Genomic DNA, 25,250 nt, shown 5'->3' with positions numbered 1-25,250 from the left:
CTATGGGAAAAATAATTTATTCAAAATAATCAGTCAGAGTCATTGTTGATAGCAAAAGCATCTTCTTTATTTTCTTCATTCATAAACTAATTTTTATTATGGTTATCATTCTGTAGCTGTTGTGCTCTTTTATGGTGGAAACATTCATTGGCTATATGGCAGTCTTACCACAATAATGACATGTCATCCAATCTTTGTTGTCGGAGTTGAATCCTCACCCTCAGCCTTTTGCTCCAGTCTTCATTCTTTTGGCATGTGGCATCCCTCAATGATCTTCATTTAAGAAAGCCTTACTTAGAAGTTATCTTTCTATGAGCCTCATATAGATAGCCTAAGATAACCATTACGGCTGTAATAGCCACCCCAACAGCACTTTGTGCCATAACAGTTGTTGGGCTCGTATAAATATCTTTGATATTCCATTTCGGAGCTGCAACGGGAACTACTAAGCTCCTAAATCCAAGCTCAAAAAGTTTTTAATGTGATTTTGCATAGTCCTTGAAGAAGGCATCCTCATCCTTGGCATAGAGTTCCACATAAGGACAAAAAGCTAGATCTTCAAGAAAGATTTTATCTGGACGCAGCTGCAATAAGCCCTCAAACTTTCCCTGAAGAAGTTCTTGGAAGTAAGAATTGTCAAATTTCAAAGGTTGTTGCGTCCAAGCTCCCTCAAAACCAAACCTTTCTAGGTGAGCCCTTCCCAAGGTACGAGCTCTCGAGAGTGCTACGATATCCTTGTCTGAAAGTCCCATTCGATAGAAAATGTCCTATAAATGCTCTACACCTTTTGTGGCATTAGGAAGCCACCCTTCTGGTGGTGAAGAAGAGAGTCCTTTTGCCCAGCATCATGAATGTACTCCCACTAATTCCTAATTTAACCATTTGCTCCACCAATTTCGCTTTGTGCATCATAAGTACTAGCATCATGCCACACCAATCTCAACATGAGAGGAGCACAATTTTTCTCTGCCATGAAAGCTCGGAGGTCGCATCGAGCCTTGTCAATGGCTTTGAGGTAAGTCTCGTCAACGACAGGAGTAGGCATGGCTGTCTGATAGGGGCTCTCTTAAGCAACAAGAGAAAGAGAAGAGATGGCCTACAACGGAATTGTCAAGGACCCAAGTGCAAGAGGAGCTCCAGGATTTGGACCATGTCGTTAGATTTGCTGAGAGACGACTTTTTTTTTTCTTTGGGGGTGCTCTCTCTCTCTCTCTCTCTCCTCTCTCTCTCTCTCTCTCTCTCTCTCTCTCTCTTTCTCTCTCTCTCTCAACCAGAAAACTGACCCCCTACTTTGAACAAGGAGGTCCCCGTGCTTGATGAGCCAAGCTGCCTTTTTCCAAACCTCAAGGACACACTACCAAGAACCTTAAACTGACCTTCAATGGTTGCACCCTTCTACTACTCCTTTCAAATGATAGCTTGGGAAAATGGAAATGACAAGTAATTTCAATCTTTTCAAGGTGAAGACCATACCAAGCTTCTTGATTGCCTTAAGTAGCACCTTCTTCCTTGAGCTCTTCCAGCAATACCTCCTTCCTTAAGCCTCTTCACCTCATACACACACTTGATGTTGGATGGCTTGAGAGATTGGAATGGAAGTGGACTTGTACAAGGAGAAGAATGAAAGAGGGACAAATTGTAGAGCTTGTAAAGAAGAAGAAATCACACCATTAGCTACCTAGCTCAACCATGGCTCTGATACCATGTTGACAAACACGGAACTAGAGCTATGCTAGCTATGGCAAATGGAGGTTATAAACATAAAATTGAGATAAAGAATTGTAACTCGAGTGAATTAGGTTCCAAGATAGATTAACTTGGACTCATAAACACAATCTTGAGTGACACAGAATGATAGTACTATATTTTTGAAATGAGTGTCAAGTACATGCTTATATAGCTTTTGGATAGTACCATTGTACCTACTATGCTTATGGGATTATGTCATCTCTTCCTAGAGCATACATCATATGTCTATCTTCCATAAAAAGCCACTTATGGGCAAGCCTCTTTTGGGCACACATATCAAGCATCATTTGCTATTCCCAACAGAGGCATGGTTAGGATTACATGGAATATACATGGATCACCTTCCACCACTAGAGTACACCTTGGATTTCCCTCATTTGAAGCTCAATTGAGAGGAGCTAATCTACATCATTAGGATGGACATTATTCAAATACACATAGCCAAGACATCGGTAACACCTATGGAGGATTTGGGGGCGAATATGGATTTCTATCAAAAGCATCTTTTACACCTATCCCCTAATGGCTTTCTTATCTACTCGAGATACACGGATACACACATGTCTCATGGTGTATGATGTGCCATTGAACAACTCTATACATCCTCACACCAACTACATCTCAAGAAAGACAAGCAGATATTGTGTAGACTCCCTCCCCATGAAGAACAGAATTTGGTAACTCTATTAGCTCAAGCCAAAGGCAGAGGAACACTACTTATGCAGATGTCTAGTATATTATGATATCAGAGGGTGCTTCCATTACCTTTTTAGAGAGGGATTTGGACCACTATCTAGGGTACAATCACAAAGGCCTAGGAGCAAAGGCAAGGAGCAACACAGTAGTATACATTCACGGAGTTCTATAGAGCATCGACTACTCCCCTCCACTAAAAAGCCATCATTAAACAAACAAGTGGCCCCACCATAAGGAACCACCCTAGACACAACCATAGAGAGATGCAGAGCCTGCTGCCCGTGCCCAATCGGTCCACACCCCTGTAGGAGACACCATCTGTGCATATATAGGAGATACTGCACCGTCCTAGGGGGATCATACCTGACCCCTTGAGCTTCTCTATGCCAGATAGAACCATGAGATATATCTTGGGATGACAGTGCCTCCTAAGTAGTTCCACATTGAATCTAGCTTAGACATCATTTTGTACTCATCAACTATGTATTGTTTATTGTTTACTTTCCATTTAGTTAGTCATAGCATTAAATGATATCTATTTTGGGACTTGGGAAGATCCCCTAACTTTTTAGATGTAACATTTTGGTCTCATAGGCTGATTTAGCCTTTTGTACACATGTGTGTGTGTGTGTGTGTGTCACATACAAGCATGCAAGGAAGGGAAGAAGGCTATTTATAGGGATGACCGATTCATCATTGATGGCAAGGCCATAGAATAGCAACTCCTGACCTAGGAGACAAACATTAGCATGGAGGTATGGAATTATAATGGCACACTATGGTCACACCCAAGAAGACCGGAGAAGGTTATGACAGACAAAAACATGATTCTACTTACTGAGACACAAAAGCTGAGAGAGAGGACTCCCTTGGATTAGGGATACACTTGGGAGTCATCCTATAGGGAGAGCACTAGAGTGTAGAGCACATGGATCAAGTGATGTGGCTATGATCTTTCGATAAGAGTTATGAGGGAGAGTCTCTATCATGTTCTGAGATGTGGAGGCCTGATACATGTGGATTCCTATAGAGCTATCAAGAAGATAGTACATATACACTACACTATGTACTCCCCATTGAAGGGGTCCAAATTCACGAGGAGAGGAGAGAGGAAGGAACAGGGAGATGAATAAGGACAAGAGATGGTAGCAAAGGAGAGGAGGTCACAATCATCATTTTTAGATCTCTTTGAGGACATTATATACTTTCTCGAGCCTAGGGGAGGTCCTCTTGGTGGGGGACTTCAATGCTTGAACTTATCACTAGTGTGATATGTATGATTTTTAAGGGTCTAAGATAACTTCACACAACACTGAACCTAATAGCAAAGTGCAGGGTGAGGAGAACAGTTGTGGGAGCCTTCGCTCAACCGTCAAGACCCACGGACCGCTTATTGTTTCAAGCGTTCCAAGCCGAGCACTAATGGCTACCTCTCACATAACCGACGTGCCATCCATATCTACGGGTATAGTGAGCTTACCTCCGTGCTGTTCGAGTTACCTCCTCTCCCGCGCACTCTGGTGGCTCCATGATCCAAGTGCAAGCTTCAAGCAAGCTCCATCCTCAAGCTCCATGCCCCAAGCTCCATCGCCGTGAGCAAGACAAGAGAAGAGGAGAGAAGAGAAGAAGAGAGGAGAAGATGGAGAGCTTCTCCTCCTTGGTCCCTCACCCTCACACACTCACTCCCTCACACTCTCTCACTCCCTCTCTCAAGCATAAGCTCAAGCAAGCAAGAAGAAGAAGAAGAAGAAGAAGAAGAAGAGCTACTTTTGGCCACACACAAGAATGAGCTTCTCATTCACTTTTCAACTTTATATACAAAACCCTAAATCCCTTTTGGGCGGTCATCCCCTTTTTCCCTTTTTTACATGGCCGGCCATAGCCTAGGCCCTTTTTCCCATTGTCCTTCTATCTTCCTAGCTTCTTTTCCACTACCCATCTACATTTACAAATTGCATGGGTGAGAGCCCGGCGCTCCTTGAATTAAACCATGATGTGCTTGCGCTCTTTTACAAAAGTTTTGACTTGCGCTTTTCCTTGTGCGCCTTTCTCCCTTATTTAGGACTCTTCTCCTTGTGCGTCTTTGTCTTCCGTTTCTCTTTTCCTTGGCCTTTGTCTTTTTCTTCTGCTTTAGCTTTTCCGGATTTTCCACCTTCGTTCATTTGAGGGTTAACATTACCCCCCTCCTAGACGAGTGCTAGTCCCATGGCACTCACCGTCGTAGGTAGCAAGCGTTTAGCATGCACCGAAGACGTGGGTGACAAGGATGCCTGTGGTTTCCATGGAGGAGTGTTGGTGGTAGTGTGGCAGAAGGTTCTGGGGGACCTGTTGGTGGCCAAGGTGGCTGGTGGAAGGTTGTTGGAGTTGGCGGTAGGGCTATTTTGTGTTGGGGATTGCATTGATGGCCAGCACAAGTGTTGGTTTATTGGGGATTCTTCACATGATGATCCTTTTTGGGCTTGTCGGATGCTAAGGGATAAGCATTCAGAGTTAGGTGTTGATGAAGATCGAACGACACTTTTGTTGGAGTCTTCAACACCTGCAATTTGAAAACCTCTCGTGTGGTCTCTCCCTAAGGGGTAGTGCTAGTCTTCTTATCGTGCACAAGACATATTTGATTAGTTTGGGAGACATGTGGAACTCTAAGCAAGCTGAGAGTATTGTCCTACACTTGAGGACCCAAACTGTGCAATGACTTTGGTGCAGATATTATGTAAGTGCTCGTGCATACTTAGGTATTACTTAGTTAGAAGACTATCGGCCTAGTTCCTTGTATAGCAATCAGTGAAGCAAGGGGCTAAGTTGATGGAAAATTTTGTCGATGAAGACGAGGAGTACACTTGAAGATTGCTTGAGACATCATTATGGTCTTGTCAAGGCCATGTAGGATAAGTGAGCTCTTGGATGTCTAGCACTTGGTAGCTAGTGACTACCTATAGTGCGTGAAAGGTATGGTGTACTTTTGCATTGTCGTTCATGCCTTGCTTACCACTGTGGATTGTAATGGCATTGAGATTAGTGCAAAAGAATTGTGCAAGTGGTTCAGGGTGACAGGTCTAACCATAGGCGAGGCGAGCTCCCTAGGTATGTCCTGCCCTTAATGTGCTCTGAACAATTGTGGGGGATGTACAAAGGGCTAGGGGATTAGGGACGGAGCTAGCCGACCAAGGTCACTAGACGTACCTAATTTGAGGACCCCTAGGTGCGGTGCCGTGATCGTGTGTGCTCCTTTTTTTCTTTCTTTCTTTCTTTCTTTCTTTCTCTCTCTTTTTTTTTGTTTTTTTTTTTGGGTGGAAAAAATGAATACAATCAATGCCATACATTGAGGCTGTTAGCCTTTCATTTGGATTGAGAAATGTTGGGATCCAAAGGCTATGAAGGATGGATATTACAGAGATGATTGTGTCACCAGCCTTGATGCTAGAGGAACTATTGTTGAGATGAAGTGATACACTTGAGATTTTGCAAACCTCCTTGCGACACATTCGATGTTGGTACAAGTGAGGTAACGACTGTCGTGAGCCAACTATAGAGTTTTACCCAGAAAGAGAGCGTGTCCCATGAATGTGCTTTGGACCATGCGATGGGGGTGGTTGGCAAGGGTGCTTTCAGTAGCGTGGCTTTGCCGCGGCTCGTTGTGGGGTTGTTGGTGTTGCGGTGATTGGGCATTGAACATTTTCACACAAGGACTTGTATTATCCTGCATCCACTTGTCGCTTCATGAGAGTACATGCATTGTATATGCCGCAACTATAATAACCAGTGCAATGCAAGGAGACATCACTTATCGGAATTCTATGGTGTTGACTTAGATATTTATCACCTACGCTTGATTAGCTTTTTCTTTTGCTAAAGACGTGAAATATATTAAACTGCAGATATGAAAAGTTCGTACAATTCTGGAACATGTCAACACTTAACAAGTCGGGAACACTTAACCATTTAAAAACAAAAAGTTATGGCCAGTTATCATTTGATAAGCCCTTTATGCATCATGGGCTACTCGATTTGTATGAGGCGGGCCGAGTTTGGGTGGCCGGGTGATTGGGGCTCTGCTGGTGTGGGGCTCCCATGGGGGTGAGCAGGGAACATGTCGGCCGGGATATGAATGGTGTAATCCCGGCCCGCTACCGTCTCCAGAATGTCTTTAAATAATTCATTGAATTCTTCCCTTTCCTGAGCTGCCCTTTCTGCCCTTGAGCATCTGGGGCTGGGGGTTCGGGCCACTAGCGCTGCCACCTGTTGCGTATTTTGAGTCTTGGCCTTCTTGACTCGAGGATTCTTTGGCCTTCGCTCTAGACAGTGGCGCTTAGGGCCTCACTTCTTGGCGTATCTCTTGATGGTGGGCACATAGCGCTCCGGTGGAGGGGCGCGTGCCACGTGCTCCCGTCGTCTGTGAAGAGCGTTTTTGCATGCCAAATGTCCATGGTTCTCCATGTGCTCCGTCTGGAAGCCAGCAAGATGCAATCCCTGGGTTAGACCTTGATACAGGACACAATTATTCGCATGGAAGGGATTTTAGTGTGGTTTATCAAGCGCATGTGACAAGAAGGGGAGGGGTGAGGCATGCAGTGTTTGTTGTAGAGGGATGGCTCCCATGACGATGTTCATTTTGCCTCCAGTCATTAGCAGTTATTGGCTTATGCTAAGTTGTGTGGACTAGTTGTCATGAAGTGGGACAGGGCACATCCTCGAAAGGATAGACCAAAAAGGGAAGAAGGTGTATAGAAAGGGACGGTACCCCATCTACACCATCAGAGTCGTTGGTCAAGGCTTCCTTTGGCGGTAATGAGGGTTGCATGCCCTTCACTTGGAGGTGGGAATGGTCACATGACTTTTAAAAGTGTGATGAGAGGAGGACCTGAGGAGCTTAGCTTGTCAGACCCAACTCTTGTCCCTGCGCTTGACTATCATTGCTTGTGTGTGTTGATATTGTTTATACAAGGTGACACAAAAAGCAGTGTTTATTTATATACATATTTGTGAATTCATGTCACTTCACAAGGATAAGAACCAATGTAGAACTCGGGGTTGTACCGAAGCGTGGCACACGCATCTAGTATTCGCGGCAGCTTACTTAATACTGATAGGTATTTTGCCACGTCGAGTAGCATGGAACCTTGACTGAGTCTACTGGCAATATGTAACTCCTCCTTAGTGAGAACCTTATCAATTAAAGGGCCCTGTAGCCTAGTTCCAGCTAAGTCCGTACCCCGAATGTTAGTCAGCACTTGAAGGGAAGTCGGTGCCACATAGGTTGGGTCTCTTTGAGACTGCCATTTGGCCAATCGCTCTTCTGAGACCGTCATGATCTGAGCCCCTAGTTCGGCCATTACAACGCGGCTTTCGCACCGATGCTGCTCAAATTGACTCTGGCCTGCTGACAGTCACTTTAGTAGCTCTATGTCTACGAGATTCGGTCGGCAGAGCACTTCATTGAATGTGACGGTTGAGCGCAGTTCGTTGGCCTCCTCATCAGGGATGAGTCGCATGTGTTCATGCAGGAGCCTGTCATAGTGCCCATTAAGATGTTCTTGTTTTTCCCATGATAGAGGAAAGGTCAAGTAATCTCCAAGCTGCTCCTTGGGGATTGTGCCCATGTCCGTAAGGACGTAGACACGCGCGACCACTTTGAGCTTAGCCTCCAACTCAGTTAAGCATTCTGCGACACTTCTATGTTCAACGAGGGCTTGCTCGGTTGCTATCTCATGCAAAGTCCTAAGAGTTTCCTTAGGCTTTAGCATGGCTGGGGGCTCAGGCCTAGATGAGCAAGATTGGTCAACGCTAGGATTTCTTATGCTCTTGGGGTTCTCACGTTTCTCCTGAGGTTTTGCTGCTATTTCGTCATGGTTCTTCTTGGATGTGACTAGTATAGATTTGTCATCCTGTTGTGACAGTGTTGCATCCACTCTTGATTGATCAATGTGAGTTCTATTGTCAGTGGATAGAGTGTTGCAAGCAACTGTTGATGGCAACTGTTGCTTTGGTTTGTCAGAGCACACATATGTGTCTGAGGTTTCACCGCTATTAGGAGAGGCATCAGTGGGTTCATTGGTGGATGGACTCGATGCTTTATTCATCAGCTCTCCAACGCCCTTCGTCACAATGTTCTTGGGGTCCACAACCACCTGCAACTGTTGCTGTTTTCTCTGCTTTCTCCTCTTTTTCTTGGTCAATGAAGGTGCCTCTCTCAACGACTCAGGACCCTGGGCTATACCGACCGTTGATGTGCTTGGTCAGGCCTCAGCATTTCCCTTCTCTAGTGTGTCCTTATGGGACATAGCTGTGGTTTGCTGAATAGCCTTGCCCGGTTGTGAGGGCACAACTGCCGCCCTTTTCGAAGAGTCTAGCTTTTCAACCAACTCCCTTGAGTTTGACTTCTCCGTCCTAGGCTTTAGGCACTTTGAAAGTGCTGGAGTTGTCGAGGGATTTGGTTGCGACACCTCCTCCTCAGGTAAACTACTAGGGACACATTCCACAAGGGGCATTGTAATAGCCAAGGGCTGTGACTGTTGTGGTCCCTGATTGGAAGTAGTAGCAGCTAGTTTAGTGGGCTAGCTACCCTTGGTGGATTGCGGTGTCAAGTCCCTAGGGCGATCAGAAGTGGTTATGTCTTTTGTTGGCCTTTGAGCACTCATTTGTGTAGGTCGTGAGCTGATCTAGTCGCATTAGGTGGCTCAGGCATATCCTTGGGTCGAGAGCTACAGATGGCATCATGTCTCACCTCTTTGACGGTTGGAAGCTTAGATGGAGATAGAGATTGGAATTGAGCAGTCGCCCTTGACAACTATTGTGGTGCTTCCTGTGTCTGTTTGGGAGAAGAGGGCGTAGGAGATCTAGGACTCTTCGGTGGACTTGGCACTCGCTGAATGATCTGCTCGAGGTTACTAGACGATTGTGCCATTTGCTTTGTTGAGCGATCAGCCTTGCCTTGAGCAATGTTGTGCCTATGATGCTTGTTCTCCCCTTGGGGAATCAAAGGCTCCTTGGGCGCTAACGATTTTTGTGCCTACTCAATGGCTACGTATGACATCTGTCTATTTAGCATGCTACTAGGTTGGGGCTCTTTCCTTCGAACAGTCATGTCTGGTTTCTTGCCTTGAGACCTAGAGTTTCTCTTAGATTTCCTCCTGTGCCATGCTTTTGAGGCACTCTGGCCTTCAGCTAATGGAGGCAGTTTAGCAGGGGATTTTGGTATCCAAATCCATTGGTTACCTGCGTAGTATCCTTGAGCACGTAGCAACGCTTTGGATATCCATCGCGGCGTTGTGCTGACTCTCCATCGATGCCTTCATCTATAAGGTTTGGGCTTCTTTTGTGGTCTTCTACGATATTTGTGAGTCCAAACCCTGTCCTTGGCCTTGTCTCTTGACCTTCTTGTTTCCGGCATGGCCTCACTCACTGGTTCTCGTTGTTCGACCTGTGCTTGTATCAACTCTTCCAACAAGTCCTTGCCCTCGTTTGTAGGCGTGATTGTTATGTCATCACCTTCCTTGCCGTTCCCTTGAGGTTCGATGAGGTCACCCTTGCTAAAGGTGGTGACTATCCTCACACCCGGTAGTGTCAGGTGTATCCTCTGTGCTACATAGTCAGCCTCACATTTGGTCGCCCTTTTGAAGGGTCTTCCTAGGAGGGTTTCTTTCCTGTAGCTAGCACTTTTTGGAGGAACATGAAATAGGATAGGCAAGCTTTCCGTTTCAATGGTCACAAGGATTTTGCACTTTCCTATGAGTGCTTGTGGGTGTCCCCCATAAGGGCTAAGAGTTGCACTAGTCGGCGTGAGCTCTGGTTGGCCTAGTTGGGTCCATGATTCATAGGTCAAGATATTAAAATCTGCTCCATCAATTAGAGCATCAATAGTATGCTCTCTTTTTGCGGTGAGTTTGACCCTAAGATAAGCAGGTGGTACTATGTCTTCATCTTCCGGGTCCTGGCTTGTAAATTTAAGCCTTCTGACAGTTGCCCTTGAGTTCTCGATTGCACGACCAGATGTGGATTCTCCACTGCTGTCTTGGATCGTCAGTGCAGTGCTATTCAAGATACATCTCTCATCAAGAGTGTTATGTCTAGTCATATTCGCATTTGTAGCTTGCTGAAGTTGCATTTTGCTCTGACTAGACACAGTCTGAACACAATGTCTTTGTGTTCTCGTGATGTGGCCTTTTTGCCCTTGATGGCTAGATTGGCCCATTGATGTTCTAGGGTCTCTGTTTCTCTCTATTCAGGTATGGGCTTTTGGTTGCTCTATTGCAAGTGGGACTCCATGCTGGTGCAGAGCCATTGCTACACTAGGGTCTAATTTGGAGGACCTGTCACAGTGCGTGTTTTCTTTCCAACCTACTTGGGGGAGGTGCAGAGGGGGCAAAGCCCCCTCTACAGGGGTCCGGGGGGGGGCAGTCCCCCCCGACCCGCAGGGCCGTTACAGTAGAATCCATGCACAATTTGGAGGACCGTTTATAACCAAATTTTGAACTACGTGCTCTAAGTTTCAGCCAGTGATGGATCTGTGATGTGCCTTTAGCTCTACGTGGTCTTTGGGGTCAATTTCGGGGTTTAGATGCGTCAGAATTTGTGTTCTAGATACCTGTCCGATTTTGACAGTTTTTTTTTGTCCGATTCTAAGATGTTCGATTTTCAGGAGTCCGATTATCAAAATCGGACGTCCGATTTTGGGTTGTTCCGATCGGACCAATGGTCCAATTTTGGTCACGTCCGATTCTAGGAGTCGGATCAAAAAGTGGTCCGATTTTCAAAGTGGTCCGATTCTGGGAATCGGACCGGACAGGGTAGTCCGATTCTGACTGGTCCGATTCTGGACTGGTCTGATTCTGGACTGGTCCAATTTTGGACTGGTCCGATTCTGGGTGGTCCGATTGTGGATTGGTCCGAGTCACAGGTTGGTCCGAGTGTCCGATTCTCAAAATTGGACGGGTCGGTTCGAGTGTCCGAGTGTCCGAATCGGACAGGTTGGTCCAAGTCTGAGTGGTCCGAGTGCCACGTGGCACGTCCAATCAGGCTAGTCCGATTTTGGGAATCGAACCACTGCGAGTTGGTCCGACTGCGTCGGCGGACGGGCGCGATTCCCGCGCGTTTGACCCCTCCTCACTGTCTGGTGCACACAATCACCACAGACTTTCTAGATCTGATCAGGGCACTTGTTGGAAAACACAAAACTCACCTGGAGCAGCACGAATCACCGACGCCTAGAGATCGGGGTAGCGCTTTCTCTCCCAGTGAACCAAAAGTTCTCTCTCTCTCTCTCTCACACAAGGCAAACCAAGGAACTGAGGTCTGTCCTAGCCTCCCAGGCCTCTTAAGGTCCTTCCCCAGCACTGCAGAACCTCACAGCTAGTTCCCTGTCACTGTCTCACCCAGAAACTTGAATCTGGTCCCCTGTTTCCCTGTTTTAGCCTGTTATACAACACCAGAAAACCCTACTGTTTGTTTGTTTTTTCTTCTTTTTCTTTGTTTTTTTCCTATCCTAATGCACCCAATTCATAAAGTAAATACCTAGACTACTTCATTTCACAACATAAATCTCAAGAAAGCAACAAACTTACTTGCCAAGGAGATCGAATACCATCTTCAACCCCCTCGCTTCCTACCTATCTACCTCAAGCATCGGTTCGGGGGAAACCCCTTACTTTGATGCTTGATTCGAAGCGCGCAAGCGCTCAAGGCTTGAATCCGTTGGTCCCGGCAACGGAACCAAAATGTGGGAGCCTTCGCTCAACCGCCAAGACCCACGGACCGCTTATTGTTTCAAGCGTTCCAAGCCGAGCACTAATGGCTACCTCTCACATAACCGACGCGCCATCCATATCTACGGGTGTAGTGAGCTTACCTCCGTGCCGTTCGAGTTACCTCCTCTCCCGCGCACTCCGGTGGCTCCACAATCCAAGTGCAAGCTTCAAGCAAGACCGGCCATAGCCTAGGCCCTTTTTCCCATTGTCCTTCTATCTTCCTAGCTTCTTTTCCACCGCCCATCTACATTTACAAATTGCACGGGTGAGAGCCCGGTGCTCCTTGAATTAGACCATGATGCGCTTGCGCTCTTTTACAAAAGTTTTGACTTGCGCTTTTCCTTGTGCGCCTTTCTCCCTTATTTAGGACTCTTCTCCTTGTGCGTCTTTGTCTTTCGTTTCTCTTTTCCTTGGCCTTTGTCTTTTTCTTCTGCTTTAGCTTTTCCATATTTTCCACCTTCGTTCGTTTGAGGGTTAACAACAGTGGAGTTTTGGGACACAGAGATAACATAGGGTATCGATGACATTTGCTAGAGTTGGGAGCTTGACATCACCTCCTTATTTATAACAAGGTGAAGAGATGGCCTTCATGAGGAGCATTGACATGTTTCCAACCCACAAGATCCAACACAGTGGACTACATATTAGGATCCATTTCTTTCATGGACTCCTCATTTGACATACTTGTGAGGCCTGTAGGAGCAAACTACACACACACCTCACCATCACACTGACCTCCACCTACACATAATACCCTAACTCCCCACCACAACCACCTCACCCCACTTTCTACTTTGCACATGAGCTTGCTAACATCTATCTACGCACACCATGTATATGAGGGATTGCTTCAGCTAGGCCATTGACATCCCTCGCAACACTCACTACACAACTTACCTCAGTCCTATGTCAAAAGACGCGGATCTAGAGAATTGCAAAAGCTATGATGGGTGGAAGATGAAGACCAAAATCATGCTAACATAGACAAGTAGAGACAAACTGTTACACAAGTGAACTAGGTTCCAAGATGGCAGCTTGGACTCATAAACACAATCTTGTGTAGGACTGACAAAGACAAGATACTTAACTAAAAGTACAAAGCATCATGACATTGTATTCATTTCATATGAAAAGTGGTAGTCAAATACAATGCTTTATAGTTGTTGGATGGTAGTAGTTTTCACTTCTTCAGTCTGCTTACATGTCCTAAGCCCAAAACTACCTCATACAAAGAGGCTACAATAGGTGTGATTGCAAATATCTCAACACCCCTCTTCAATCACAACCAGAAAGTACAAGGTGTATAGAGGCTTTAGTGACAGCAAAACCTGCAAAGTGTGGGCACACCATAAACATGGCAAAACACCAAGGGTTGTCGTAAAAAAGGCTAAGTGTGGGTACCACAAACATAATGGTCATCTAGAGGCTATAATAGGGGCCTCACAAAGTGTACAGAGGCTGTAGTACAAGGCTACATGAGGAATTTACAAGCTTATGATAAAGACAATTGGGCTAGGCAATACAAGGCTAAAAAAGTCAACAAAAAATAGGATCAAGGATCGTGAGGCCCTTGCAGTTTTCAGCATTTATTTTCGCATAGATCTTGAATTTATTGTAGATATTCTTGTTTGTGTATTCCACCTTGCTCTTTTTGATCTTGTACTTGTTCTTCACTTTGCTCTGTTGGTCTCCCTCTTTTAGGTCCTCTTGGTCTACTTCTTCATTGACTTTGCTTGCAACAGGTGCATTAGTCTTCATGTCCCCCTCAAGGAAAGATACTGTCACTTTTGAGGTTTGCATGAAGACCAAGGTAGCTAGAGTATCTTCAAAGTCTTCAAATGAAATCAATGATTGCACTTGAGTGGTGTGAGCAACTCCATTTCCTCTTGTAGATAGAGTAAAAAATCTTCTACGTAGTACAAGTGAGTAACAAGAGTAGTTGCGTTACCCTTGATAGCACGTGTCCATATGAAAACCTTCATTATGGTCATTGAGTATTAGCTTCAAATCTAAGATAAATTAGTAGTGAGTTGATTCTTGAATGTGCGAACAAGCACGTGATGGGGCAATGTCAAACCCCACTATATAGTATCAAAAGATACTATGGTTTTGAAGATGATGATTCTTGTTGTTTGGTGTTTGATGTTACCCCTTTAGCTTGAAACCCCTCCTTGATTGTAAATCAATTAAATATTTGATGTAAGACTGATTGTTGTAGTAGATCTTGAATGGTAGGAACTCTACTTGACTTAAAAGAGTGAGAAATTGAAGAGCTTGAGACTTGTAGTAGCATTGATGTTGTCCCGTTGAGCTTTGATTTCTCCAAATCTTCCAAAGCTTGATGATTGGTTAATGAAATATTTGCTAAACATTGAGTGATTACTCAATTCAGAGTGGTACGAGCTTGATTGTGCCAAGAGGAGTGAGAAAATGAAGAAAATTGAAGCTTTAAGTAATCTTGGGCTATGCAAGTCTAATTTAGGGTTTTTGAGGCAGCCTGGTATTTCACTCTGTGTGGACTGCACACTTGATCATTTTCCAAACTTTTTTAATCGAAAGAAAGCTTATGATATGGGCTTCCAAAGCCCCATGGTCTTGGACCAGATCGCATTGCACACAAGAGGAAAACAATGTACTAATCAGACTACTCTTTATTTTGAACAACGTGCTTGTTTTCTCGAAATGCCAGGCTGAAGCAGCACCAATGTGGGGACATCATGTGCCAAGAAGGTGCAGCTAAAGTCAAGAATATTCCCCTTGAAGGAATCGTGATGAATAATGGCTTGTAGTGTGAGATCCAGACGCTCCAAGGTGACTAGGTACTGCCTGGCTATGGAGGCCACACAGGACAGAACCTGAGAGAAAGCACAATGTTGAGTAGCAGATAGGGAAATATCAAGTTCTTATGTGATGCAAAGAAACCTTGGGATTCAAGAGATAAATCTTTAGAAGGGAGGTTGGAGAGATATGCCCTGTAGAGAAAGGTATAGAAGCTTGAAGGAAGATAGGTGTAGACCTGGCTATGGTTGCCAAGGTGGAGCAAGTGGATATGAGTTGAGAGATAAGCTCATTGAGCTAACTTGAGGTTAAGAGGGATTGGGAGAGCAGAGAAAGGAGTCATGCCATGCCCGATGGGCTCTGATACCATGTTAAAAGACGCGAATCTAGAGTGTGGCAAAAGCTATGGCGGGTGGAAGATGAAGACCAAACTCATGATGACATAGACAAGTAGAGACAAACTGTTACACAAGTGAATTAGGTTCCAAGATGGCAACTTGGACTCATAAACACAATCTTGTGTAGGACTGACAAGGACAAGATACTTAACTGAAAGTACAAAGCATCATGACATTGTATTCATTTCATATGAAAAGTGGTAGTCAAATACAATGCTTTATAATTGTTGGATGATAGTAGTTTTCCCTTTCTGTGCATATGGGATTCAGTATGCCTACATGTCCTAATCTAAGAACTGCCTCATACAAAGAGTCCACAATAGGTGTGATTGCAAATATCTCAACACTACACTCATCAACCACCCACCATGAGCTTTTCCCATTGCATACAACTCACAGACAATACAAGGTTTGGGATCACCCCTCGGAACACTTGGTATGATGAGGAGTGTAGAGCAAAGTACAAATAGCTTTGAACACAAATTGCACTTGGGAAGATCATAGAGAGGGAGGTCCAAAGAGAGCAACATCACTTTACCCACTAGAAATGGCAAGAGTACAAGGACACACGTTCTTGGGACCTTCCCCTACTATTCACGAGCAAAGATGTGGCTACAACATGGAGGAGCTTTAGGGAGACTAGGTGACAAACACACATTGAGGACCCAAGGATATGGTAGGCTTATGAAAAGTGCTTATATGATGTACGAGACCAGCCTCCCATACCACAGCCACACCCTACATCACCGACCTTCTCCACAACTGGCATGGTGGAGTAGGCTATTGGGATCCTACAACATGGATAGGCTCCCAATTAAACAAATACACAAGGGGAGCATCTCATTTATGTAGCAAACGTTCTTGCACAATTCATTGCTCATATGTTTAATAGGGTGCAGAAGAATTCCGATACAAGTGGACTATGCACACCATTGTGCATATCCATAAGGTTGGGGAGCTCTTTGATCCATGGAACTACATGACCATCATGACTAGTCACTTGTTGGCAAAGCTATATACAGAAATGATGAATGCAGATCTAAGCGCCCATGTAGAGAAAAAGTATATGCCAACAACAAGATAGGCAAGTTTCAGACAAGGCTACTCCACAATGGACCATATTTTTACCTGAGATGCATGATTGAGCAGGCGTAGAGCAAGAGACAAAGACTATACTACTACTTTGTGGACTTCCACAATCCCACAAGTGGAAGCAAAATCTATGGTGGTGGAAGCAAGAGAGCAAGAGCAAGAGACATAGGATGTGGGAACTCCAACAATTACTATGTGTGACCTACCTTCCCTTATTCAAATGTCACTAAAATAATAAAGAATAAAGTGACAATGATAGGCACCCACCACCTACAGTGTATAGGTATGTAAGTACTGTCAATGTAATGAATATGCGACCAATTAGACAAAAGCACCTTTACCCCAACATGCTTCCACTTAAAGGTAAATGTGCCCCTAGTGAATAGAGAACAAGAAAAAAGTGACAAAGTACAAATGTACATGAAGTACAATAGAATAAGGAAATGGTCATCTCATCCAATTACCATCACCTTCCTAAGGAAGGAAAAATACTCCATTGAGAAACTTTTAGTGAGCAACTTTGTTAGATTTTGGTCAGTTGAGATCTCGACAACCCCGATGGACTTGCTCTTAATAACCTCTTTGATAAAGTGGTAACACACCTCAATATGCTTTATCTTCACATGGAAGACCAGATTCAACCCATTGGCCTGATGCACTTTATTTTCCCTTTGCATGTTTTTGAGCCTTAGTCCACTATTTCTTGTATCGAATAGTCTTTAAATGCCTCATGAAGTGTAGTTTGCAATTCAAAAACATGACCTGAAGAGGTATTATGTGTCTTAATCATGTATGGATCATCATTTTTGATCATGACTGATTGTATATTAGAGTTTCTTGCCTAGCAATACAATATGATAGTGGGTTCCATGATTTATATCTCTATTTCTATCTTATTTCCACCATATATTCTAATTTCTATCTCTGATTTGCCATTATGAGTATTATAGAATGTAGTTCTATGTCTCTATTTAATTATTTCTAAGTTTCTTATTAGTAGCTTGATGAGTTATTAAGTATTTTCTACACTACTTGATGCAATTTACTCTATTCTTCTATGAGACATTTCCATCCTATTATACATTATTTGGGGTTGAAATACTTTGACAATCCTACCATGGTTTCCTGAACCTCTAGTATCAACATTTAACAAAAAAATGACTCTAGTTGATGCCAAAAATTTGAAGCTTTATCAAAAAACAACCTTGATTTGGGGAAGAAAACCTACTTTCTTGTATGCAGTTTGAAAGGTTTTCTATGTACATGTTGTATTATTCTTTTCTTGATCCTGCCATTGCTTCTATGTATTTCTATGTTGAAATACCATCAAAAATGACAAATGATTAATGGTGGAAATTCAAAGTTTCTATATTAAGCAATGACATATTTTCAAAAGTAAGATGATACAGTCTTGCCTTTGTTGTGCTGCATTTTTGGTTCTAAAGGTTGACTAAAAACATCTTTATTTGATGTTAGAAGGTAAATATTTTGTAGAGACTTGGAGCAATAATCGATTGCTTATTGAGGCAACATGATGCAATCTACGACCTTATTTTTGTCTTCTGGGGTATATGTCAAAGAATTACCCATATCAATAAAATGTCATTGTCACCATGAGCAAATCCAGGGAACTAAGAGAAGTCTGGGTAAAGCAACAACACAACTGTTAGCCCCAGTGCGAGACAGAGAAAAGGGAAGCAAAAATATTTGAGAAAGCTCAAAAATGCAGAGCAAAGCAAAAAAAAGCAGCCCGACAAAAGGATAAAGAGAAGAAAAGGCCAAAAGAGCAATAGCAACCTTAAAAGTTGAGGCAAAGTCAAAGGCACCCCCAAATTTTTGTAAAATGAGCACTAGGCTCCCTCTTGTGCAAGTTGTAAAGAGTAGACAGGTATAGGTGAAGGCATAATGTAAATATAAGGGAATAGGAAAAGAGGACCTTGGAAAGATGCCCGATCATGAAAAAAAAAGGAGATGGGTGCCCAAAGGGATAAGGGCATGTAAAAAAGCCAAAAAGTGATAGAGAAGCTCATTCTTAGTGTGTGGCAAAAGTGGCTCTCCTTCTTCTTCTCTTCTTCTTCTTCTTGCTTGCTTGTGCTTATGCTTAAGAGAGGGAGTGTGAGAGTATGAGAGTGTGAGTGTGTGAGGGACCATGGTGGAGAAACAAGACAAGATTGAGCACACCATTTCAAAGGTTTTCAACTACCCCAGGTACACACAAACCTTCATCGGCATCTAATCATTAATTCTAGAAGTTCTTAGCACTTGGTATCAACCATGGAGGTCAATCAAATCAAAATCTTGCCTTGCAGGTCGTTTGCGCCACCAGAATCAAATGGACATCATGGAGTCTGATTCCCAGAGTCGAGCCAATCGGACTCTGACACACCTGCACTCCTAGTCCAATCAAACACCATTAGCCAGTCCAACTTGGACAGTAGACTCAAACTCGGACAACTAGACTTGGACCATCCAATTCGGATAATCAAACTTGGATACCTGACTCAACTGTCCGATTTTCTCAATTGGACATACCCAAAATCAAACTATCCAATATTCTGGGAATTGGACCTTTGATAATCAAATACACTAACCAGAACTTGAAATTTGACCAATCCAGCACATTCCAAGAGCCAGGTAGAGCTCAACTCAGTAGAGCAGTAAGGCCCCTGTAGGCATCCAAACACATCGGATGGCTCATAGAGTCTTCAAACTACAAAGATTGCAACTTAACCTCCTAGGAAGCAACCTCAAACAACAAAGCCTCTCAAACCACCCATCTGAAATGCTTTAAAGGATCCAATTGAACCTATTAGATTGACCACCACCTAACGGAGTGGAGTAAGAAATTGTATTGCATCACATTGTTTTCGTAATAGTTAGACACTGAATGAATAATCATGTGAAGTGCACTCAGAAAGCAAAACGCCTAATTTTGCACTATGCATGAAACAACGAAGCACCCCACAAACACTTAAGCACACTTAAATTTGAGGATTGGTTGAACTAACAAGGAACTCACATGCAAGATTGGCAACCTGAATGAACCCACTAATAGGAGAATACCCTCAAATCTCAACTGCGCGGCCAAGGATATGAGGTATCAAAAGCAAACCTTCTAGAGAGCGAAAAAATTGACACATTTAGTGACTCAACCTTACCTGAGTTGATCAATTCGATCGACAACCTAGTGGACCAAGAGGCCAACAAGGACCAAGCTCCACAATCATGAAAATGACCATCTCAACTTGGGAGAGTTTCTAGAGTTGATATCCAAAAAATGATCAATTGATACAATTTACAAACCAAGATGGAGCATCATGGTAGGCTAGCTAACAATATCATAGCTGACCTTGAGGAAGAGCAGAGATTGGCCAAGAAGGCACTACAGGGCATAGTTGCTTACTACCAAGAGCAGCAAGCTCAAAGGCTGAGGCGGGAAATAGAAATGTGAGGGGTCCAACGAGTTTTAACACTTGCCAATCAGAATAGGTAAGCTGATCTCACATTGAGCAAGCTTCTCACAAAGAGACTTATAGACAACACGATTGTAGAGTAGAGCAGAGCGACCCTAGCAACTTTGTCGCTAGCGAAACTAGGAATCACTCCAAATTCAAGGAGCCAACAGAAGATACCCGTATTTGCCAAGCAACTCGACAAGTACCAGCCCAACAACGACCCGTACAGCTTTGTAGAGCAATTTGAGTAGGTGTACGAAGCAAATGTCTTAATAGGCCCCCTGATCAATGTGGGCAAGCCTTTGGTCTTTGTCTCGGAGATAAAGGATGGATGTGGTACTCTAGCCTAGATGACACTGAATGCAACACTTTCAATACTCTCAAGAGCCTCTTCATCAAGAGATTCTTTGAGGTGGGGTACTCGGGCAGCCTCATGGTAAAACTAATGAATGTCAATAAGAAGGACAAGGACAATGTTAGAGATTACATCACCCATGTGCGGAATCTCTTTAAGGGAATCCCAACTAGAGTGACCTAGTGAGCAAATAGTCTCCATCGTATTCATCATAAGCAGAATTAGGAGTGAAGAGCTCTACAAGGCCTTGGTAGGCAAAACCTACAAACGGACATGCTAGCTAGGTTCTTTGAAGAAGCCATACGAGTAGATGACCTGCACAAGGAGAGGAGCTCAAGAGCCACAAGCTAAGATAGTGCAACCTCTAGAGCCTCAGAGAGAGCTAGCACTGCTAGCAAGAGATTTAGTTAGAGTAACCAAGAGAAAGGGAAGAGTGTTGACTCAAGCCAAGAACTGGCATATGTAAAAATAGAGCTTGCCAAGCTCCAGGAAATTATTAGAAGACCTATGCGACCTCACATGCAATGTGTCCAATGTGGAGCTAACCACCTCCTGGCCACGAGTACATGGTTCCTAGATCCAAACCTTGTACCAACTGTAGTAGGTTCCGGTCATGATGCTATGCATTGCTGACTGCCAAGGCGATTACCATATCCGCAGCTTTACAACTAGCCTTACTACTTAGGGAATAGACCGTTGCAATTTAGAAGGGGATCTCCATTAGCTCTCCCAATGCCTAATGATGTTAGGATGATGGATGTCCCCAAAATGGACATCAAACCCATAGGCATACCTAGACCACCTAGACCCTTCCATCCACCAAGTAATGCTCCAATACATTATGTAGAGGAGTCGAATGAGGATGAGACATACGTAAACCCTTGCATCTCGTACAAGGATGGGAGCAATCCCATCTTAATGGATGGTGATGGCATTACGTCAAGGAAGGAGTAGAGGCCTAGGAGGGCAAGCCAGGACCCAATCTCATGCTCCACCTAGGGCATATCTTATCTCGTTGCTCCACGTGAGAACAAGCTAACCAAGAAAAGGCCAATTTGAGATGTCGCGAATGTGGAATCACTCACTTATACACCAAATCTCCCAAGTGAAAATCATCCATTAGCTCAGCCATTATACCTTCTGTACCTTTGGAGTTGTTTGGAGTCAAAACACTTGATGGTGAGGCCACTCCCATTTCATTGAACATCATGACTAGCGCACAAACGAAGCAAGCCGGCATTTCATTGCTAGGACCCAGCAACCTAGGTGTGGCCTTGATAGGAAAGAAGACTCGTCGAAGGAAGAAAAAGCGGGTTGATGCCAAAGTGACACTAAAAATAGACAATGCAACTATGCTAATGAGGGAAGCAAGTGGCAGATGCAAAGGCTAAGACTTCAACACCTAAAGTAGTGGAGAAGGGGAGTGCCAAGATTGGGGAATACCCTGATCCAAAGCGCCAATTGGAAATATTTGACAAGGTTAAGGAGTGGGTGAGAAAAGCCCAAGTCCATCTAAAAGGATGCTGAGCCCATCCTAGAACACAAGATCAATTAGTTCTCTAGTGTGAGCATGCATGTCTCATTGACACACATAAACTCAAGAGATGCATCCTCACCTCACCCAAAATCATGAAGACAAGGCTTAGACGCCATCAGTAGGCATGCTGCTCAAGATCAGTGGCAAAAGAGTGTAGGGTGAGATGAAAGGCAAGCAGCTAATGGCCTGCTTACTACATTGCTATTGCCTCCTATAATGTTGCCAATGGGGGATCTACTTAGGCAAAGCCCTTCATTATGGAAAGAATTGAAGCAATGGGTAGAGGGATCTGATGAGCCAGGAGTAGCCAACTTGCATTAGAATGACACGGCCACACAAATACCCAACCTCACATCGAACTCAGTGCCTAAGTCCATACATGTGAATGCTTTCTGGGAAGGCACAAAGATCGCGCAGTCCTACTAGTGGCAACATTAGGAGATGTCACGAGAAAGAGGATTGTAGATATGGGAGTGGGAGCCAATGTGCTTAGCCATTCAGTTCAACAAGTTTGGGGTAACCCTCCCCAGTGGAAATCGCAAGGTTTAATGCCACACTAGATAATGGCATGAAAGTTAATCCATTTGGAGTGTTGAAGGACTGGCCCTTGAAGATAGTAAGTGTCCAAATCTTGACGAACTTCATTGATATGAAGGGAGTAGACTATGATATCTTGCTAGGCCGACCATGGAAGTAATTGAAGAGCATGCAAGTAATTGAAGACTAGGGTAACAACCTCATATTCTTAGGCAACGAGTCAGAGGTAGTAAGGGTTGAGATGGATACCTAGATAACTACCTGAGTCGACTTAGATACCATCTCCTCTATCTTGAAAGGAGACACCCAAGCCAGGAATTCATGTGGACCCTTGATGAAGTACATTCCTTGCCCCGAAGACGAGCGGGATTGGATGCATGTGCTAGCCACCATTGACCTACCATTTTCGGATGAGAAAGAAGATTATAAGAAAGCTACAAGGACACCCGGTGACCTCCATAAAGCCACCACACCTCAGATTCCAAGGGGTAAGGCCCTACCATCAGTGCCACTGTGTATGATGGCCAAAAAACCTAGCAAGCAATAAGTTCCCATCCCTTTCCATATCATGTTTAGCATACTTGAACTCTAGGGGATTCTTGAGTATCTAGCAAGGAAGCTAGTTGGTCACCCAACTACAATCTCAAATCACTCCAATATCTCATGGATGAACCAAAATGGCAATGGATCAAAGTGCACGACCTAAACCTTAGATACAATTGGACACAAATCATGGATGAAAAGAGAGTCGAGAATGGAGACCTAGATGACGATGAGCAGTGTCAAAGGACAACAATTCAGATGACAAGTACAAGGACTGTTATTCATCAACACTGAAAGTAGTAAAGAAGAGGCCAAGATAATAGAGTATGACACTGACGATCGAGTGATCGAACAAATAAAAGTAGACTCCAAACCACAAAGAGCCAAATTATGCATTTATAATTGAAAGAGGAGTCCTCAGAACCGAATACAATGGCACTTGGCTAAATTACTTAGGTGTGATGGACTATGAACAAGTAGGGCTAGTCCAACCAAGTGTCACGCCTCTCTTTAGGATGGAATAGTCGACCTTAGAGGAGCTGTAACCACTAGGCGAAACTCCATTCTATAGCAAGGGTTGTGAGTTCAACTCAGAACCAAAGGTAAGCTCTGAGAGCGATCTAGCGATACCCCAATCGCCTAGAACCAAACACACCAAAGGGAATTTTCCAATCCACCTAAGGTGCAGATGGTCAAAGGAGGGAAAGGGAGGACAACCAAAAGGGATGGAAGTCGAACAGTAAAAGAAACCCCATGACCTATCAAAGCACTTTACTAAATTCAAGAAAGGGGATAGGGTAGTGATCTTGTTGGGCACAAAAAGACAAGGATAGACCAGTGAACCGATAGAAGAACCTACCAAAGTCAAGGAAGTTGACTTAGCAAGGGAAGGGGAGAAGCCTCGACCCATGTCTATAGCTGACGGCCTGACCAAGCAAGAAGAGGCTCATCTTAATGCTCTCTTGCAAGAGTACATAGACGTGTTTTCCTGGTCTTTAGAACTCAAAGGATTTGATTCGAGAGTCCTAACACATAACATCCCAATGACTCCTAATGCAATGCTAGTAAAGCAATGACCTTACACAATGAATCCAAAGCACACTCACGCAGTGAGAAGAAAGAGATTGACAAGCTATTGAAGGTAGGATTCATCTATGAGATTGAGCACACGAACTGGGTGACATCCATTGTGATTGTCTTGAAGAAGAACAGAAAAATCTAAGTGTGCATGAACTACAAGAAAGCCAACATTGTGAGATAATTATGCATTGCCTTACATAGAACACATGCTTGAGAGAGTAGTAGGAAAAGAGGTCTACAGTTTCTTGGACGTCTTCTCAAGTTACAACCAAGTTCAAGTACACCCCGATGATAGGCATAAGACAACGTTCGCCATGGAGTGGAGTGTATTTGCATACATAGTCATGCCATTTGGCCTGATGAATGCTCTTGCTACCTTTCAACATCTAATGTGCACCATCTTCAAGGACATGCTTAGGCAAGAGCTAGAAGTATTTGTTGATGATCTGTGCATGCACTCTAGCTGGAAAGAACACCTAGATAACATTTGCACTGTCTTTGAATGATGTAAGCTCTATAATCTCTCTTTGAACCCCCTAAAGTGCCAATTTTGGGTGAAACACGGATATATCTAGCATGATAGACTGGGTTATTTGCCAACTGTATACTACTCATGTTGTCACAATAAATGACAACTGGCCCATCTGTAGACTGATGCATATCATAAAGTACCTTATGCAACCAAGCTACCTCACATGCAGCCATTGCTGCCCCCCTATACTCAGCCTCTGTGCTCGACAAGGCAACTATAGGTTGTTTCTTGCTGCTCCAAGTGATTGCAGCACTCCCAAAAGAGAACACATATCCACTGGTAGATTGTCTATCATAAATACTACCAGCCCAATCAGCATCAGTGTATCCATGCAACTATATCTGAATCCCAGTCTCATAAAATAGTCCATACTGCAATGTGGACTTCACATACCCGAGTATGCGTCTAGCCGCATCCAAATGCGGTTTCCTTGGAGCCTGCATAAACTGACTTACCAATCCAACAGCATAGCTCAAATCTGGCCTGGTAATAGTCATATAAATCAAACTTCCTACTATGCATCTGTACATAGTAGGGTCTTCGAGAAGCTCACATGCATCTGTGCTCAACTTCACATTCTGCTCCAAAGGAACATAAAAAGGGTTACAGCCTGTCGTCCCATATTTGGACAGCATGTCCAATCCATATTGCCTCTGCAAGAGCCATATCCCACTTGGTGATCTAATCACCTCAATGCCCAAGAAATAACGCAGCTCTCCCAAATCCTTCATCTCAAACTTCTGCTTCAATAGCAT

At 43.9% G+C, this 25,250-nt stretch overlaps 1 pseudogene; it reads right to left on the bottom strand.

Annotated features, from left to right (window-relative positions):
- Positions 1-290: 290 nt before the first annotated feature.
- Positions 291-1,045, bottom strand: LOC148015150 (putative L-ascorbate peroxidase 4, peroxisomal pseudogene; annotated as a pseudogene).
- Between the last annotated feature and the right edge of the window lie 24,205 nt (positions 1,046-25,250).

This window comes from Lygodium microphyllum, chromosome 24 (assembly GCF_053477565.2).
Source record: "Lygodium microphyllum isolate KBCC chromosome 24, Lygodium_microphyllum_v1.1.10, whole genome shotgun sequence".
Lineage (NCBI taxonomy): Eukaryota > Viridiplantae > Streptophyta > Polypodiopsida > Schizaeales > Lygodiaceae > Lygodium > Lygodium microphyllum.
Note: the sequence above shows the minus strand (reverse complement) of the source record. Positions and strands in the feature narration are given on the sequence as shown.